The sequence below is a fragment of the Drosophila subobscura genome, chromosome J, assembly GCF_008121235.1.
Source record: "Drosophila subobscura isolate 14011-0131.10 chromosome J, UCBerk_Dsub_1.0, whole genome shotgun sequence".
NCBI classification, from domain to species: Eukaryota; Metazoa; Arthropoda; class Insecta; order Diptera; family Drosophilidae; genus Drosophila; species Drosophila subobscura.
The window spans coordinates 553-19,248 of NC_048532.1; the positions used below are offsets into that span (position 1 = coordinate 553).

The 18,696-nt window shown below is 34.0% G+C and overlaps 4 non-coding genes and 1 pseudogene across 4 annotated transcripts; all 5 read right to left on the reverse strand.

Annotated features, from left to right (window-relative positions):
• Positions 1 to 1,270: 1,270 nt before the first annotated feature.
• On the reverse strand, positions 1,271 to 5,236 carry LOC117895916. The gene has a single exon (XR_004648989.1). It is a non-coding gene; the product is annotated as a large subunit ribosomal RNA (ribosomal RNA).
• Positions 5,237 to 5,662: 426 nt separating this feature from the next.
• LOC117895903 lies at positions 5,663 to 5,842 on the reverse strand (annotated as a pseudogene).
• A 588-nt stretch (positions 5,843 to 6,430) lies between these two features.
• LOC117895914 lies at positions 6,431 to 8,427 on the reverse strand. Its single transcript, XR_004648987.1, has one exon. It is a non-coding gene; the product is annotated as a small subunit ribosomal RNA (ribosomal RNA).
• A 4,833-nt stretch (positions 8,428 to 13,260) lies between these two features.
• On the reverse strand, positions 13,261 to 17,237 carry LOC117895917. The gene has a single exon (XR_004648990.1). It is a non-coding gene; the product is annotated as a large subunit ribosomal RNA (ribosomal RNA).
• A 426-nt stretch (positions 17,238 to 17,663) lies between these two features.
• Positions 17,664 to 17,842, reverse strand: LOC117895892. The gene has a single exon (XR_004648967.1). It is a non-coding gene; the product is annotated as a 5.8S ribosomal RNA (ribosomal RNA).
• Positions 17,843 to 18,696: the final 854 nt, after the last annotated feature.

The following is an 18,696-nucleotide window of genomic DNA, read 5'->3' on the forward strand; positions in this document are numbered from 1 at the left end:
TAAATTTGTATTTATATCATACCTATTTTATATGAAAAAGAACATAGAATATCATATCATATTATTGCTTTATAAAAAATCCTTGCTACATAATCATTTCATACTGAAGACTTTATGTATAACGATTTTCAACTATGCATATGCAAAGTCGCTTTATCCCGTATTTTATAGTATTTGATATGAACTTTCCAAATTATTTCCATTTATATCATATCAGATCCTCTTTATTGTGTTGTATTTCAATTTTTCTTATGTTTTCCAACTATATATGAAACATATGTTCATTTATTGTGTTTTTAAATGTTTATCAACTTTTGACTTGTATTTGTATCATAGTGTTCAATTCGTATTTATGCATATATATATATGCAAAGTCTCTTTATCCCGAATTTTAAAGTATTTGATATGAACTTTCTAAGTTATTGCCACTTATATCATATAAGATCCTCTTTATTGTGTGTTATCTGAATTTTTCTTATATTTTCCAACTATATATGAAACATATGTTCATTTATTGTGTTTTTAAATGTTTATCAACTTTTGACTTGTATTTGTATCATAGTGTTCAATTCGTACTTATGCATATATATATATGCAAAGTCTCTTTATCCCGAATTTTAAAGTATTTGATATGAACTTTCTAAGTTATTGCCACTTATATCATATAAGATCCTCTTTATTGTGTGTTATCTGAATTTTTCTTATATTTTCCAACTATATATGAAAACATATGTTCATTTATTGTGTTTTTAAATGTTTATCAACTTTTGACTTGTATTTGTATCATAGTGTTCAATTCGTTTTTATGCATATATGTATATGCAAAGTCTCTTTATCCCGTATTTTAAAAGTATTTGATATGAACTTTCTAAGTTATTGCCACTTATATCATATAAGATCCTCTTTATTGTGTGTTATCTGAATTTTTCTAAGTATAAATGAAACATACTTTCATAACTATATTATAAGTACATCATTTGTTTCTTATAGAAACAATTTCTTTATAGCTTTAAATATGTACGTATATTCATACTAACATATATGCTATTTAATTTTTTACCAAACATTTTCAATCATATGATTTTAAAGTGTTCTGCATGCATATGAGTGTAATTTTTTCTCAAATGGAAGTAGTATTAAGTCATAATACAATCCATGTTGAAAAATTTTTAGAATATATCCCTGTATATATATATATAGGTATAATTATATATTTATATAAATATATTAAAATACTTGTTATATATATATAAAGAATACATTCTGTATATCGAATCATCAAGCAAAGGATAAGCTTCAGTGGATCGCAGTATGGCAGCTGCTCAACCACTTACAACACCTTGCCTGTTACAAAAGTCGTTTACAATTGATTCTAGGCTTTGTCATTGTATTAAATAATGTTTTTATATGTAACTAGCGCGGCACCAGGTGATCAATGATCCTCCCGATTTACTATGTTACAAATTACATTGGCATCACATCCATTGTCGTTTGTAAAATAAATTACAAACTTTTAATGGTTTAGAAGCCATACAATGCAAATTGCCCCTTATTTATCATTGCAGTCCAGCACGGATACGACCTTAGAGGCGTTCAGGCATAATCCAACGGACGTAGCGTCATACCACTGTTCGCTCGAACAAGTATTGTGCCATTGGTCCGTACCTGCGGTTCCTCTCGTACTACGCAGGAATGCTGTCGCAACAACGTTTTGTCATTAGTAGGGTAAAACTAACCTGTCTCACGACGGTCTAAACCCAGCTCACGTTCCCTTGCATGGGTGAACAATCCAACGCTTGGTGAATTTTGCTTCACAATGATAGGAAGAGCCGACATCGAAGGATCAAAAGCGACGTCGCTATGAACGCTTGGCCGCCACAAGCCAGTTATCCCTATGGTAACTTTTCTGACACCTCTTGTTAAAAACTCTTTAAACCAAAAGGATCGATAGGCCGAGCTTTTGCTGTCCCTGTGTGTACTGAACACCGAGATCAAGTCAGCATTTGCCCTTTTGCTCTATGTGTGGTTTCTGTCCGCACTGAGCTGGCCTTGGGACACCTCCGTTATTATTTGAGAGATGTACCGCCCCAGTCAAACTCCCTACCTGGCAATGTCCTTGAATTGGATCATACCTGAGTAATTGGAGTTATACCAAATTTTCAAATTGAAAACACATAAATGCATCTTCTCATTAAAGAATTTGTTTGCGATTATATAACAAACTCGTGATACTTTGATCAAGAAGCTTGCATCAAAACCCAATACCATAAGATATAATAAATATATCCGTATAATGGCTAGGAAATGATACACGTTCCATTTAATCAAGTAAGTAAGGAAACAATAAGAGTAGTGGTATTTCATTGTCGATACCAAACCGAAATCTGATATCTCCCACTTATTCTACACCTCTTATGTCTCCTTACACTGCCAGATTAGAGTCAAGCTCAAAAGGGTCTTCTTTCCCCGCTAATTATTCCAAGCCCGTTCCCTTGGCTGTGGTTTCGCTAGATAGTAGATAGGGACAGTAGGAATCTCGTTAATCCATTCATGCGCGTCACTAATTAGATGACGAGGCATTTGGCTACCTTAAGAGAGTCATAGTTACTCCCGCCGTTGACCCGCGCTTACTTGAATTTCTTCACTTTGACATTCAGAGCACTGGGCAGAAATCACATTGTGTCAACACCCGCTAGGGCCATCACAATGCTTTGTTTTAATTAGACAGTCGGATTCCCCAAGTCCGTGCCAGTTCTGAATTGATTGTTAATTGATAATCGTTATAATTAATAAGAACTAATTGGTTTTACCCAATTAGTATTCTTAAAAATTTTAGCAAGAAAGTTCCACAATTGGCTACGTAACTAAACTATCCGGGGAACAAGTAACTACCATAAATGATAGAAACTCTATTTACCCAGAACGAGCACATAAACCATGTTATTGTTTCCCAATCAAGCCCGACTATCTCAATCTTCAGAGCCAATCCTTATCCCGAAGTTACGGATCTAATTTGCCGACTTCCCTTACCTACATTATTCTATCGACTAGAGACTCTTCACCTTGGAGACCAGCTGCGGATATTGGTACGGCCTGTTGAGAAGTTTGCGTGTCCCCACCATAAATTTTCAAGGTCCGAGGAGAAAATATCGACACAACAGTATATGTCATGCTCTTCTAGCCCATCTACCATATCTCTCTGCGAAAGACTTCCATGGTAGTACGGCTATAAAACAGAAAAGAAAACTCTTCCGATATCTCTCGACGGCTTCTTTATGGTCGTTCCTGTTGCCAGGATGAGCACGAGGCCCATATTTAATAACAAACGGATACTCAACAGGTTACGGAATTGGAACCGTATTCCCTTTCGTTCAAAATTATTCAAGTGTTTCAAAAAAATCATTAAAGATTTGACAATATATGCTTACTGATTTTTTACTTGAAAATTTTCGGCTTTCGCCTTGAACTTAGGACCGACTAACTCGTGATCAACCACTGTTCACACGAAACCCTTCTCCACTTCAGTCCTCCAAGGTCTCATTCGATTATTTGCTACTACCACCAAGATCTGTGCCAATGGCAGCTCCATGCAGGCTTACGCCAAACACTTCTACGCTTACCATTGTACCTTCCTACTCACTAAAGTTTCAAAATTTATATCACAAGTAATATAAATCATCTACTTTAGCGGTAATGTATAGGTATACAACTTAAGCGCCATCCATTTTAAGGGCTAGTTGCTTCGGCAGGTGAGTTGTTACACACTCCTTAGCGGATTTCGACTTCCATGATCACCGTCCTGCTGTTTTAAGCAACCAACGCCTTTCATGGTTTCTGCATGAGTTGTTAATTTGGGCACCGTAACATTACGTTTGGTTCATCCCACAGCGCCAGTTCTGCTTACCAAAAGTGGCCCACTGGGCACATTATATCATAACCTTAAACTTCATATCAAGAAAGTTAAGGTTCTTACCCATTTAAAGTTTGAGAATAGGTTAAGATCGTTTCGACCCTAAGGCCTCTAATCATTCGCTTTACCAGATAAGATTATTTTATATAACATTAAAATGCACCAGCTATCCTGAGGGAAACTTCGGAAGGAACCAGCTACTAGATGGTTCGATTGGTCTTTCGCCCCTATACTCAATTCTGACAATCGATTTGCACGTCAGAACTGTTTCGGTCTTCCATCAGGGTTTCCCCTGACTTCAACCTGATCAAGTATAGTTCACCATCTTTCGGGTCACAGCATATATGCTCAAGGTACGTTCCAGTTAGAGGCATAAATAATATAAATATTATTATACATAACTATATAGAACGCCCCGGGATTGTGTTAATTATCTATAAATAGTTAAAAAACTAATCCCATTATTAGTCAAGTTAATTACGCTATTAGGTTTATCTCCCAATAACTTGCACATATGTTAGACTCCTTGGTCCGTGTTTCAAGACGGGTCCCGAAGGTATCCTGAATCTTTCGCATTGTTAATCATACAAATGCTTATAATAAACACAAATATCGATGATAATTATGCCATTATATAATTTCGGAAAATTAACGCACTGTATTAATTTTAATTTATCAACACTTTATCAAATTAATGACATTTATTCTATGTTAAAATGCAAGCATAATAATTTGAATAAACTATAAGCCATATTTTATGATAAATTTGGTATATGCTAATAGATTACAATGTCCTTATATGGAAAAAATGCACACTATTATTATAATATTGTTAAAATATTACAACTTTAATGATGAATTTTCCATAACGGATATTCAGGTTCATCGGGCTTAACCTCTAAGCAGTTTCACGTACTGTTTAACTCTCTATTCAGAGTTCTTTTCAACTTTCCCTCACGGTACTTGTTTACTATCGGTCTCATGGTTATATTTAGTTTTAGATGGAGTTTACCACCCACTTAGTGCTGCACTATCAAGCAACACGACTCTTTGGAAACATCATCTAATAATCATTAACGTTATACGGGCCTGGCACCCTCTATGGGTAAATGGCCTCATTTAAGAAGGACTTAAATCGTTAATTTCTCATACTAGAATATTGACGCTCCATACACTGCATCTCACATTTGCCATATAGACAAAGTGACTTAGTGCTGAACTGATTTCTTTTCGCTCGCCGCTACTAAGAAAATCCTGGTTAGTTTCTTTTCCTCCCCTAATTAATATGCTTAAATTCAGGGGTAGTCCCCATATGAGTTGAGGTTGTATATACATATATTAAAAATTATAATGATACTAATACAATATTATTATATATAGCACGTTCTCATAATGAAATCATTAAAATGTCCGTATTTTATAACAAACACCACGAAGAATATTTCATATTTATTTTTTTACAACAACATTCCTTTCAAACCGTTAATAAGAGGCAATTCTAGATGAAAAAAAAAAAATAATTTTTTTTATGCTAGACATTCCTCAGTATTTTTTGATCCAAGAAGGAAAAAAAAAAAATATATTTTCTTCGTTATTCTCACACAAATATATACAACAATGAGAGATAATGCATTTCCATTTAATATCAATATTATGAATATATTTGTACATAAGTGTACATATATCCATATAATATACAATATGCTTGAAAATTTCGTAAAATTTTCAAACAACTTATTTAGCATAGTCTTACAACCCTCAACCATATGTAGTCCAAGCAGCACTATAAAATTAATTAAAGTACATAACAGCATTGGACTGCGATATGCGTTCAAAATGTCGATGTTCATGTGTCCTGCAGTTCACACGATGACGCACAGTTTGCTGCGTTCTTCATCGACCCATGAGCCGAGTGATCCACCGCTTAGAGTGATTAAAATTTGTTTGTTATTACATTTGTCAGATATGTTTTTATTGAAAGAAATTAAAAATACACCATTTTACTGGCATATATCAATTCCTTCAATAAAATTGTATTTTTATCCTAAAAGAATGTTGCGAAATGTCTTAGTTTTATATAAACGATATCTTACCATATTTATGAATATAAATAATATGTAATTTGACAATGTTTGATAAATATCAATTTATATAAAAGAATTAACCTGAACACAGGTACAACATTGTACTTTTTAGGTTGTTGCATTAACCAATGTATGCCCATAGCTCTGATGGACAATACATATGCGCAACGCGTGCATATTATGGGCCATATGCACACAGATTTTATAAATCAATATATTGTAATATATCATCAATATGTAATTTTAATATTAAATGCTATACACATATAACCAAGTCATATGTATATTAGCTACTACTATATGAGTATATTGACAACATCATTAAAAAATACATATAAGATTTACAACTGAATATATTTATTTTACAATTATGATTTTATAAAAACATTGTTTGGTAAATTGGCAATATATTTTTGTTAACGGTAGAAACATACAATAATGATCCTTCCGCAGGTTCACCTACGGAAACCTTGTTACGACTTTTACTTCCTCTAAATAATCAAGTTCGGTCAACTTTTGCGAAACAACCGTAACACGCAAGGCGTCACAGTGATCACGTCCGGAGACCTCACTAAATAATTCAATCGGTAGTAGCGACGGGCGGTGTGTACAAAGGGCAGGGACGTAATCAATGCGAGTTAATGACTCACACTTACTGGGAATTCCAAGTTCATGTGAACAGTTTCAGTTCACAATCCCAAGCATGAAAGTGGTTCAGCGGTTTACCCGGACCTCTCGGTCTAGGAAATACACGTTGATACTTTCATTGTAGCGCGCGTGCAGCCCAGGACATCTAAGGGCATCACAGACCTGTTATTGCTCAATCTCATTATTGCTAGACGCAATTTGTCCATTTAAGAAGCTAGTGTCCTTATAATGGGACAAACCAACAGGTACGGCTCCACTTATATAAACACATTCAAACACAATAAACATTTTACTGCCACCATGAATGAAGGCTATATAAGCTTCAACACCATAATCCTGAAGATATCTATTTAATATATTTGAGTCTCGTTCGTTATCGGAATTAACCAGACAAATCACTCCACGAACTAAGAACGGCCATGCACCACCACCCATAGATTCGAGAAAGAGCTATCAATCTGTCTTACACACTTATGTTCGGACCTGGTAAGTTTTCCCGTGTTGAGTCAAATTAAGCCGCAGGCTCCACTCCTGGTGGTGCCCTTCCGTCAATTCCTTTAAGTTTCAGCTTTGCAACCATACTTCCCCCGGAGCCCAAAAGCTTTGGTTTCCCGGGAAGCGACTGAGAGAGCCATAAAGTAGCTACACCCAATTGCTAGCTGGCATCGTTTATGGTTAGAACTAGGGCGGTATCTGATCGCCTTCGAACCTCTAACTTTCGTTCTTGATTAATGAAAACATCTTTGGCAAATGCTTTCGCTTAAGTTAGTCTTACGACGGTCCAAGAATTTCACCTCTCGCGTCGTAATACTAATGCCCCCAAACTGCTTCTATTAATCATTACCTCTTGATCTGAAAACCAATGAAAGCAGAACAGAGGTCTTATTTCATTATCCCATGCACAGAATATTCAGGCATTTGAAGCCTGCTTTAAGCACTCTAATTTGTTCAAAGTAATTGTACCGGCCCACAATAACACTCGATGAAGAGCACTAATGCAGGTTTTTAAATAGGAAAAAAAAAAAAAAAAATACAAGTACTTAATTATATATAAGAACTCCACCGGTAATACGCTTACATACATAAAGGTATAGTACTAACCACAATTGTAAGTTGCACTACCCGTATGAAGCACAAGTTCAACTACGAACGTTTTAACCGCAACAACTTTAATATACGCTATTGGAGCTGGAATTACCGCGGCTGCTGGCACCAGACTTGCCCTCCAATTGGTCCTTGTTAAAGGATTTAAAGTGTACTCATTCCAATTACAGGGCCTCGGATATGAGTCCTGTATTGTTATTTTTCGTCACTACCTCCCCGAGCTGGGAGTGGGTAATTTACGCGCCTGCTGCCTTCCTTAGATGTGGTAGCCGTTTCTCAGGCTCCCTCTCCGGAATCGAACCCTGATTCCCCGTTACCCGTTGCAACCATGGTAGTCCTAGATACTACCATCAAAAGTTGATAGGGCAGACATTTGAAAGATCTGTCGTCGGTACAAGACCATACGATCTGCATGTTATCTAGAGTTCAACCAATGTAACGATCTTGCGATCGCTTGGTTTTAGCCTAATAAAAAGCACACGTCCCATAAGGTCCGTGTTTTAATTGCATGTATTAGCTCTAGAATTACCACAGTTATCCAAGTAACTGTTAACGATCTAAGGAACCATAACTGATATAATGAGCCTTTTGCGGTTTCACTTTTTTTATTCGTGTGTACTTAGACATGCATGGCTTAATCTTTGAGACAAGCATATAACTACTGGCAGGATCAACCAGAATAATGTTTTCGTTTTATGCGCATATGCACACATATGTAAATATTTGACAACTCGATATACTTTTGAATAAAAAACAGTACAATAATACATAGTTTTTTCCAACAGTTCATGAGAATTTGTTAAACGAATGTGGCCATTTTATATAGCATTCAGATTCGCCATTTTCTCTATATATTTATATTTTTTATATATTTTAACATAATTTTATTTTACAATATATTAATGAGAAAACTTTCTCATTTGTTTAATATTTACAACAGCATATTAAATATATCCATATAAAATATACCATTTTTCGTTCAAAAATATCTTTTGTTTGCACTTAATATAATATCACACGTATATTCGCCTAAACCAAAATAAATTGAGTTTTGGCATTGTATTTTGACAACAAATTTAAAATTTATCCAATATCGTATGCGTTTTTTGTGATATACATTAAATAAAACCAAGCACATGAGTTCATGTAGAATGGATTTTGATATATTGGCAATATTTGAATTTGCATATAAATCTCTTTGATTATATGCTGGTACATTGGTGAAATGGTTCTCATACAATCATAAATCGTATGATACCATTTCCAGATATTCACGATAATAATTCGAAACTAAACTGATATGGACTAAAGAAAATGTACTCTTTATATATCTTGACAAGTTTCATTATACTATCTTAAGATCAATTTGTCGCAGCTAAGCAATTTATATTAAAGAACTTTTAAGCAACAAATATCACACAATAACACCACTATGGGTATAATGACAACGTATAATAATATCATATGCAATACTATACCAAAATAATGCACATAATATAAATGGACATCAACTGTCCACCATATATAGGTTTTCTGCCACGGCTTCCGCAAATCGGGTGCTTACAATTGAGAGTGCCCCTTAACAGGCATTTGTTCTCGTATTTTAATACAAGAAACACATATACACTTCAATATTATTCATATATAGTAACAACCATATACATATCCAACCAAATAAAGTATCAGACATTGCCAGCTAGGTATTTTCCCCATATCATATGTACAGACAAATTTTAAATTTTTCATCATATGATATATACCAAGCACGACACCACTCCCTATAGAGGTTTTTTGCCACGGCTTCCGCAAATCGGGTGCCTACAATAGGGAGTGCCCCTTAACAGGCATTTGTTCTCGTATTTTAATACAAGAAACACATCAACACTTCAATATTATTCATATATAGTAACAACTATATACATATCCAACCAAATAAAGTATCAGACATTGCCAGCTAGGTATTTTCCCCATATCATATGTAAAGACAAATTTTAAATTTTTCATCATATGATATATACCAAACACGACACCACTCCCTATATAGGTTTTTTTTTTCTCGTATTTTAATACAAGCCACGGCTTCCGCAAATCGGGTGCCTACAATAGGGAGTGCCCCTTAACAGGCATTTGTTCTCGTATTTTAATACAAGAAACACATATACACTTCAATATTATTCATATATAGTAACAACTATATACATATCCAACCAAATAAAGTATCAGACATTGCCAGCTAGGTATTTTCCCCATATCAAATGTAAAGATCAATTTTAAATTTTTCATCATATGATATATACCAAGCACGACACCACTCCCCTATAGAGGTTTTTTTGCCACGGCTTCCGCAAATCGGGTGCCTACAATAGGGAGTGCCCCTAACAGGCATTTGTTCTCGTATTTTAATACAAGAAACACATCAACACTTCAATATTATTCATATATAGTAACAACTATATACATATCCAACAAAATAAAGTAAATAAAGTATCAGACATTGCCAGCTAGGTATTTTCCCCATATCATATGTAAAGACAAATTTTAAATTTTTCATCATATGATATATACCAAGCACGACACCACTCCCTATATAGGTTTTTTGCCACGGCTTCCGCAAATCGGGTGCCTACAATAGGGAGTGCCCCTTAACAGGCATTTGTTCTCGTATTTTAATACAAGAAACACATATACACTTCAATATTATTCATATATAGTAACAACTATATACATATCCAACCAAATAAAGTATCAGACATTGCCAGCTAGGTATTTTCCCCATATCATATGTAAAGACAAATTTTAAATTTTTCATCATATGATATATACCAAGCACGACACCACTCCCTATATAGGTTTTTTGCCACGGCTTCCGCAAATCGGGTGCCTACAATAGGGAGTGCCCCTTAACAGGCATTTGTTCTCGTATTTTAATACAAGAAACACATCAACACTTCAATATTATTCATATATAGTAACAACTATATACATATCCAACCAAATAAAGTATCAGACATTGCCAGCTAGGTATTTTCCCCATATTATATGTAAAGACAAATTTTAAATTTTTCATCATATGATATATATCAAGCCGGACACCAGTGCTTATACAGGTTTTTCCTCACGGTCACGGCTAACATATGAAAGATCATACAGAATATCATATCGTACATTATCGTTTCTTCATAATAAAATCATGCTGAAGTTATATTATACATGTACATGGGAAATATTCCCATATCCATATCAATCAACCATTATAAATTTGTATTTATATCAATACAATGCCTATTTCATCTGAAACACCATACAGTACAGTATATCATATCGTACATTATCGTTTCTTCATAATCAAATCATGCTGAAGTTATATTATACATGTATATGGGAAAAATTCCCATATCCATATCAATCAACCATTATAAATTTGTATTTATATCAATACAATGCCTATTTCGTATGAAAAGCCAAACAGTACAGAATCTCATATCGTACATTATCGTTTCTTCATAATCAAATCATGCTGAAGTTATATTATACATGTATATGGGAAAAATTCCCATATCCATATCAATCAACCATTATAAATTTGTATTTATATCAATACAATGCCTATTTCGTATGAAAAGCCAAACAGTACAGTATATCATATCGTACATTATCGTTTCTTCATAATCAAATCATGCTGAAGATATTTTATACATGTATATGGGAAATATTCCCATATCCATATCAATGAACCATTATAAATTTGTATTTATATCAATACAATGCCTATTTCATATGAAAAGCCATACAGTACAGTATATCATATCGTACATTATCGTTTCTTCATAATAAAATCATGCTGAAGTTATATTATACATGTATATGGGAAAAATTCCCATATCCATATCAATCAACCATTATAAATTTGTATTTATATCAATACAATGCCTATTTCGTATGAAAAGCCATACAGTACAGTATATCATATCGTACATTATCGTTTCTTCATAATCAAATCATGCTGAAGATATTTTATACATGTATATGGGAAAAATTCCCATATCCATATCAATCAACCATTATAAATTTGTATTTATATCAATACAATGCCTATTTCGTATGAAAAGCCATACAGTACAGTATATCATATCGTACATTATCGTTTCTTCATAATCAAATCATGCTGAAGATATTTTATACATGTATATGGGAAACATGCCCATATCCATATCAATCAACCATCATAAACATTATAAATTTGTATTTATATCATACCTATTTTATATGAAAAAGAACATAGAATATCATATCATATTATTGCTTTATAAAAAATCCTTGCTACATAATCATTTCATACTGAAGACTTTATGTATAACGATTTTCAACTATGCATATGCAAAGTCGCTTTATCCCGTATTTTATAGTATTTGATATGAACTTTCCAAATTATTTCCATTTATATCATATCAGATCCTCTTTATTGTGTTGTATTTCAATTTTTCTTATGTTTTCCAACTATATATGAAACATATGTTCATTTATTGTGTTTTTAAATGTTTATCAACTTTTTGACTTGTATTTGTATCATAGTGTTCAATTCGTATTTATGCATATATATATATGCAAAAAGTCTCTTTATCCCGAATTTTAAAGTATTTGATATGAACTTTCTAAGTTATTGCCACTTATATCATATAAGATCCTCTTTATTGTGTGTTATCTGAATTTTTCTTATATTTTCCAACTATATATGAAACATATGTTCATTTATTGTGTTTTTAAATGTTTATCAACTTTTGACTTGTATTTGTATCATAGTGTTCAATTCGTATTTATGCATATATATATATGCAAAAAGTCTCTTTATCCCGAATTTTAAAGTATTTGATATGAACTTTCTAAGTTATTGCCACTTATATCATATAAGATCCTCTTTATTGTGTGTTATCTGAATTTTTTTTTATATTTTCCAACTATATATGAAACATATGTTCATTTATTGTGTTTTTAAATGTTTATCAACTTTTGACTTGTATTTGTATCATAGTGTTCAATTCGTTTTTATGCATATATGTATATGCAAAGTCTCTTTATCCCGTATTTTAAAGTATTTGATATGAACTTTCTAAGTTATTGCCACTTATATCATATAAGATCCTCTTTATTGTGTGTTATCTGAATTTTTCTAAGTATAAATGAAACATACTTTCATAACTATATTATAAGTACATCATTTGTTTCTTATAGAAACAATTTCTTTATAGCTTTAAATATGTACGTATATTCATACTAACATATATGCTATTTAATTTTTTTACCAAACATTTTCAATCATATGATTTTAAAGTGTTCTGCATGCATATGAGTGTAATTTTTTTTTTCAAATGGAAGTAGTATTAAGTCATAATACAATCCATGTTGAAAAAATTTTTTAGAATATATCCCTGTATATATATATATAGGTATAATTATATATTTATATAAATATATTAAAATACTTGTTATATATATATAAAGAATACATTCTGTATATCGAATCATCAAGCAAAGGATAAGCTTCAGTGGATCGCAGTATGGCAGCTGCTCAACCACTTACAACACCTTGCCTGTTACAAAAGTCGTTTACAATTGATTCTAGGCTTTGTCATTGTATTAAAATAATGTTTTTATATGTAACTAGCGCGGCACCAGGTGATCAATGATCCTCCCGATTTACTATGTTACAAATTACATTGGCATCACATCCATTGTCGTTTGTAAAATAAATTACAAACTTTTAATGGTTTAGAAGCCATACAATGCAAATTGCCCCTTATTTATCATTGCAGTCCAGCACGGATACGACCTTAGAGGCGTTCAGGCATAATCCAACGGACGTAGCGTCATACCACTGTTCGCTCGAACAAGTATTGTGCCATTGGTCCGTACCTGCGGTTCCTCTCGTACTACGCAGGAATGCTGTCGCAACAACGTTTTGTCATTAGTAGGGTAAAACTAACCTGTCTCACGACGGTCTAAACCCAGCTCACGTTCCCTTGCATGGGTGAACAATCCAACGCTTGGTGAATTTTGCTTCACAATGATAGGAAGAGCCGACATCGAAGGATCAAAAAGCGACGTCGCTATGAACGCTTGGCCGCCACAAGCCAGTTATCCCTATGGTAACTTTTCTGACACCTCTTGTTAAAAACTCTTTAAACCAAAAGGATCGATAGGCCGAGCTTTTGCTGTCCCTGTGTGTACTGAACACCGAGATCAAGTCAGCATTTGCCCTTTTGCTCTATGTGTGGTTTCTGTCCGCACTGAGCTGGCCTTGGGACACCTCCGTTATTATTTGAGAGATGTACCGCCCCAGTCAAACTCCCTACCTGGCAATGTCCTTGAATTGGATCATACCTGAGTAATTGGAGTTATACCAAATTTTCAAATTGAAAACACATAAATGCATCTTCTCATTAAAGAATTTGTTTTTGATTTATATAACAAACTCGTGATACTTTGATCAAGAAGCTTGCATCAAAACCCAATACCATAAGATATAATAAATATATCCGTATAATGGCTAGGAAATGATACACGTTCCATTTAATCAAGTAAGTAAGGAAACAATAAGAGTAGTGGTATTTCATTGTCGATACCAAACCGAAATCTGATATCTCCCACTTATTCTACACCTCTTATGTCTCCTTACACTGCCAGATTAGAGTCAAGCTCAAAAGGGTCTTCTTTCCCCGCTAATTATTCCAAGCCCGTTCCCTTGGCTGTGGTTTCGCTAGATAGTAGATAGGGACAGTAGGAATCTCGTTAATCCATTCATGCGCGTCACTAATTAGATGACGAGGCATTTGGCTACCTTAAGAGAGTCATAGTTACTCCCGCCGTTGACCCGCGCTTACTTGAATTTCTTCACTTTGACATTCAGAGCACTGGGCAGAAATCACATTGTGTCAACACCCGCTAGGGCCATCACAATGCTTTTGTTTTAATTAGACAGTCGGATTCCCCAAGTCCGTGCCAGTTCTGAATTGATTGTTAATTGATAATCGTTATAATTAATAAGAACTAATTGGTTTTACCCAATTAGTATTCTTAAAAATTTTAGCAAGAAAGTTCCACAATTGGCTACGTAACTAAACTATCCGGGGAACAAGTAACTACCATAAATGATAGAAACTCTATTTACCCAGAACGAGCACATAAACCATGTTATTGTTTCCCAATCAAGCCCGACTATCTCAATCTTCAGAGCCAATCCTTATCCCGAAGTTACGGATCTAATTTGCCGACTTCCCTTACCTACATTATTCTATCGACTAGAGACTCTTCACCTTGGAGACCAGCTGCGGATATTGGTACGGCCTGTTGAGAAGTTTGCGTGTCCCCACCATAAATTTTCAAGGTCCGAGGAGAAAATATCGACACAACAGTATATGTCATGCTCTTCTAGCCCATCTACCATATCTCTCTGCGAAAGAAAGACTTCCATGGTAGTACGGCTATAAAACAGAAAAGAAAACTCTTCCGATATCTCTCGACGGCTTCTTTATGGTCGTTCCTGTTGCCAGGATGAGCACGAGGCCCATATTTAATAACAAACGGATACTCAACAGGTTACGGAATTGGAACCGTATTCCCTTTCGTTCAAAATTATTCAAGTGTTTCAAAAAATCATTAAAGATTTGACAATATATGCTTACTGATTTTTTACTTGAAAATTTTCGGCTTTCGCCTTGAACTTAGGACCGACTAACTCGTGATCAACCACTGTTCACACGAAACCCTTCTCCACTTCAGTCCTCCAAGGTCTCATTCGATTATTTGCTACTACCACCAAGATCTGTGCCAATGGCAGCTCCATGCAGGCTTACGCCAAACACTTCTACGCTTACCATTGTACCTTCCTACTCACTAAAGTTTCAAAATTTATATCACAAGTAATATAAATCATCTACTTTAGCGGTAATGTATAGGTATATACAACTTAAGCGCCATCCATTTTAAGGGCTAGTTGCTTCGGCAGGTGAGTTGTTACACACTCCTTAGCGGATTTCGACTTCCATGATCACCGTCCTGCTGTTTTAAGCAACCAACGCCTTTCATGGTTTCTGCATGAGTTGTTAATTTGGGCACCGTAACATTACGTTTGGTTCATCCCACAGCGCCAGTTCTGCTTACCAAAAAAGTGGCCCACTGGGCACATTATATCATAACCTTAAACTTCATATCAAGAAAGTTAAGGTTCTTACCCATTTAAAGTTTGAGAATAGGTTAAGATCGTTTCGACCCTAAGGCCTCTAATCATTCGCTTTACCAGATAAGATTATTTTATATAACATTAAAATGCACCAGCTATCCTGAGGGAAACTTCGGAAGGAACCAGCTACTAGATGGTTCGATTGGTCTTTCGCCCCCCTATACTCAATTCTGACAATCGATTTGCACGTCAGAACTGTTTCGGTCTTCCATCAGGGTTTCCCCTGACTTCAACCTGATCAAGTATAGTTCACCATCTTTCGGGTCACAGCATATATGCTCAAGGTACGTTCCAGTTAGAGGCATAAATAATATAAATATTATTATACATAACTATATAGAACGCCCCGGGATTGTGTTAATTATCTATAAATAGTTAAAAAACTAATCCCATTATTAGTCAAGTTAATTACGCTATTAGGTTTATCTCCCAATAACTTGCACATATGTTAGACTCCTTGGTCCGTGTTTCAAGACGGGTCCCGAAGGTATCCTGAATCTTTCGCATTGTTAATCATACAAATGCTTATAATAAACACAAATATCGATGATAATTATGCCATTATATAATTTCGGAAAATTAACGCACTGTATTAATTTTAATTTATCAACACTTTATCAAATTAATGACATTTATTCTATGTTAAAATGCAAGCATAATAATTTGAATAAACTATAAGCCATATTTTATGATAAATTTGGTATATGCTAATAGATTACAATGTCTTATATGGAAAAAATGCACACTATTATTATAATATTGTTAAAATATTACAACTTTAATGATGAATTTTCCATAACGGATATTCAGGTTCATCGGGCTTAACCTCTAAGCAGTTTCACGTACTGTTTAACTCTCTATTCAGAGTTCTTTTCAACTTTCCCTCACGGTACTTGTTTACTATCGGTCTCATGGTTATATTTAGTTTTAGATGGAGTTTACCACCCACTTAGTGCTGCACTATCAAGCAACACGACTCTTTGGAAACATCATCTAATAATCATTAACGTTATACGGGCCTGGCACCCTCTATGGGTAAATGGCCTCATTTAAGAAGGACTTAAATCGTTAATTTCTCATACTAGAATATTGACGCTCCATACACTGCATCTCACATTTGCCATATAGACAAAGTGACTTAGTGCTGAACTGATTTCTTTTCGCTCGCCGCTACTAAGAAAATCCTGGTTAGTTTCTTTTCCTCCCCTAATTAATATGCTTAAATTCAGGGGTAGTCCCATATGAGTTGAGGTTGTATATACATATATTAAAAAATTATAATGATACTAATACAATATTATTATATATAGCACGTTCTCATAATGAAATCATTAAAATGTCCGTATTTTATAACAAACACCACGAAGAATATTTCATATTTATTTTTTTTACAACAACATTCCTTTCAAACCGTTAATAAGAGGCAATTCTAGATGAAAAAAAAAAAATAATTTTTTTTTATGCTAGACATTCCTCAGTATTTTTTGATCCAAGAAGGAAAAAAAAAATATATTTTCTTCGTTATTCTCACACAAATATATACAACAATGAGAGATAATGCATTTCCATTTAATATCAATATTATGAATATATTTGTACATAAGTGTACATATATCCAATAATATACAATATGCTTGAAAATTTCGTAAAATTTTCAAACAACTTATTTAGCATAGTCTTACAACCCTCAACCATATGTAGTCCAAGCAGCACTATAAAATTAATTAAAGTACATAACAGCATGGACTGCGATATGCGTTCAAAATGTCGATGTTCATGTGTCCTGCAGTTCACACGATGACGCACAGTTTGCTGCGTTCTTCATCGACCCATGAGCCGAGTGATCCACCGCTTAGAGTGATTAAAATTTGTTTGTTATTACATTTGTCAGATATGTTTTTATTGAAAGAAATTAAAAATACACCATTTTACTGGCATATATCAATTCCTTCAATAAAATTGTATTTTTTTTATCCTAAAAGAATGTTGCGAAATGTCTTAGTTTTATATAAACGATATCTTACCATATTTATGAATATAAATAATATGTAATTTGACAATGTTTGATAAATATCAATTTATATAAAAAGAATTAACCTGAACACAGGTACAACATTGTACTTTTTAGGTTGTTGCATTAACCAATGTATGCCCATAGCTCTGATGGACAATACATATGCGCAACGCGTGCATATTATGGGCCATATGCACACAGATTTTATAAATCAATATATTGTAATATATCATCAATATGTAATTTTAATATTAAATGCTATACACATATAACCAAGTCATATGTATATTAGCTACTACTATATGAGTATATTGACAACATCATTAAAAAATACATATAAGATTTACAACTGAATATATTTATTTTACAATTATGATTTTATAAAAACATTGTTTGGTAAATTGGCAATATATTTTTGTTAACGGTAGAAACATACAATAATGATCCTTCCGCAGGTTCACCTACGGAAACCTTGTTACGACTTTTACTTCCTCTAAATAATCAAGTTCGGTCAACTTTTGCGAAACAACCGTAACACGCAAGGCGTCACAGTGATCACGTCCGGAGACCTCACTAAATAATTCAATCGGTAGTAGCGACGGGCGGTGTGTACAAAGGGCAGGGACGTAATCAATGCGAGTTAATGACTCACACTTACTGGGAATTCCAAGTTCATGTGAACAGTTTCAGTTCACAATCC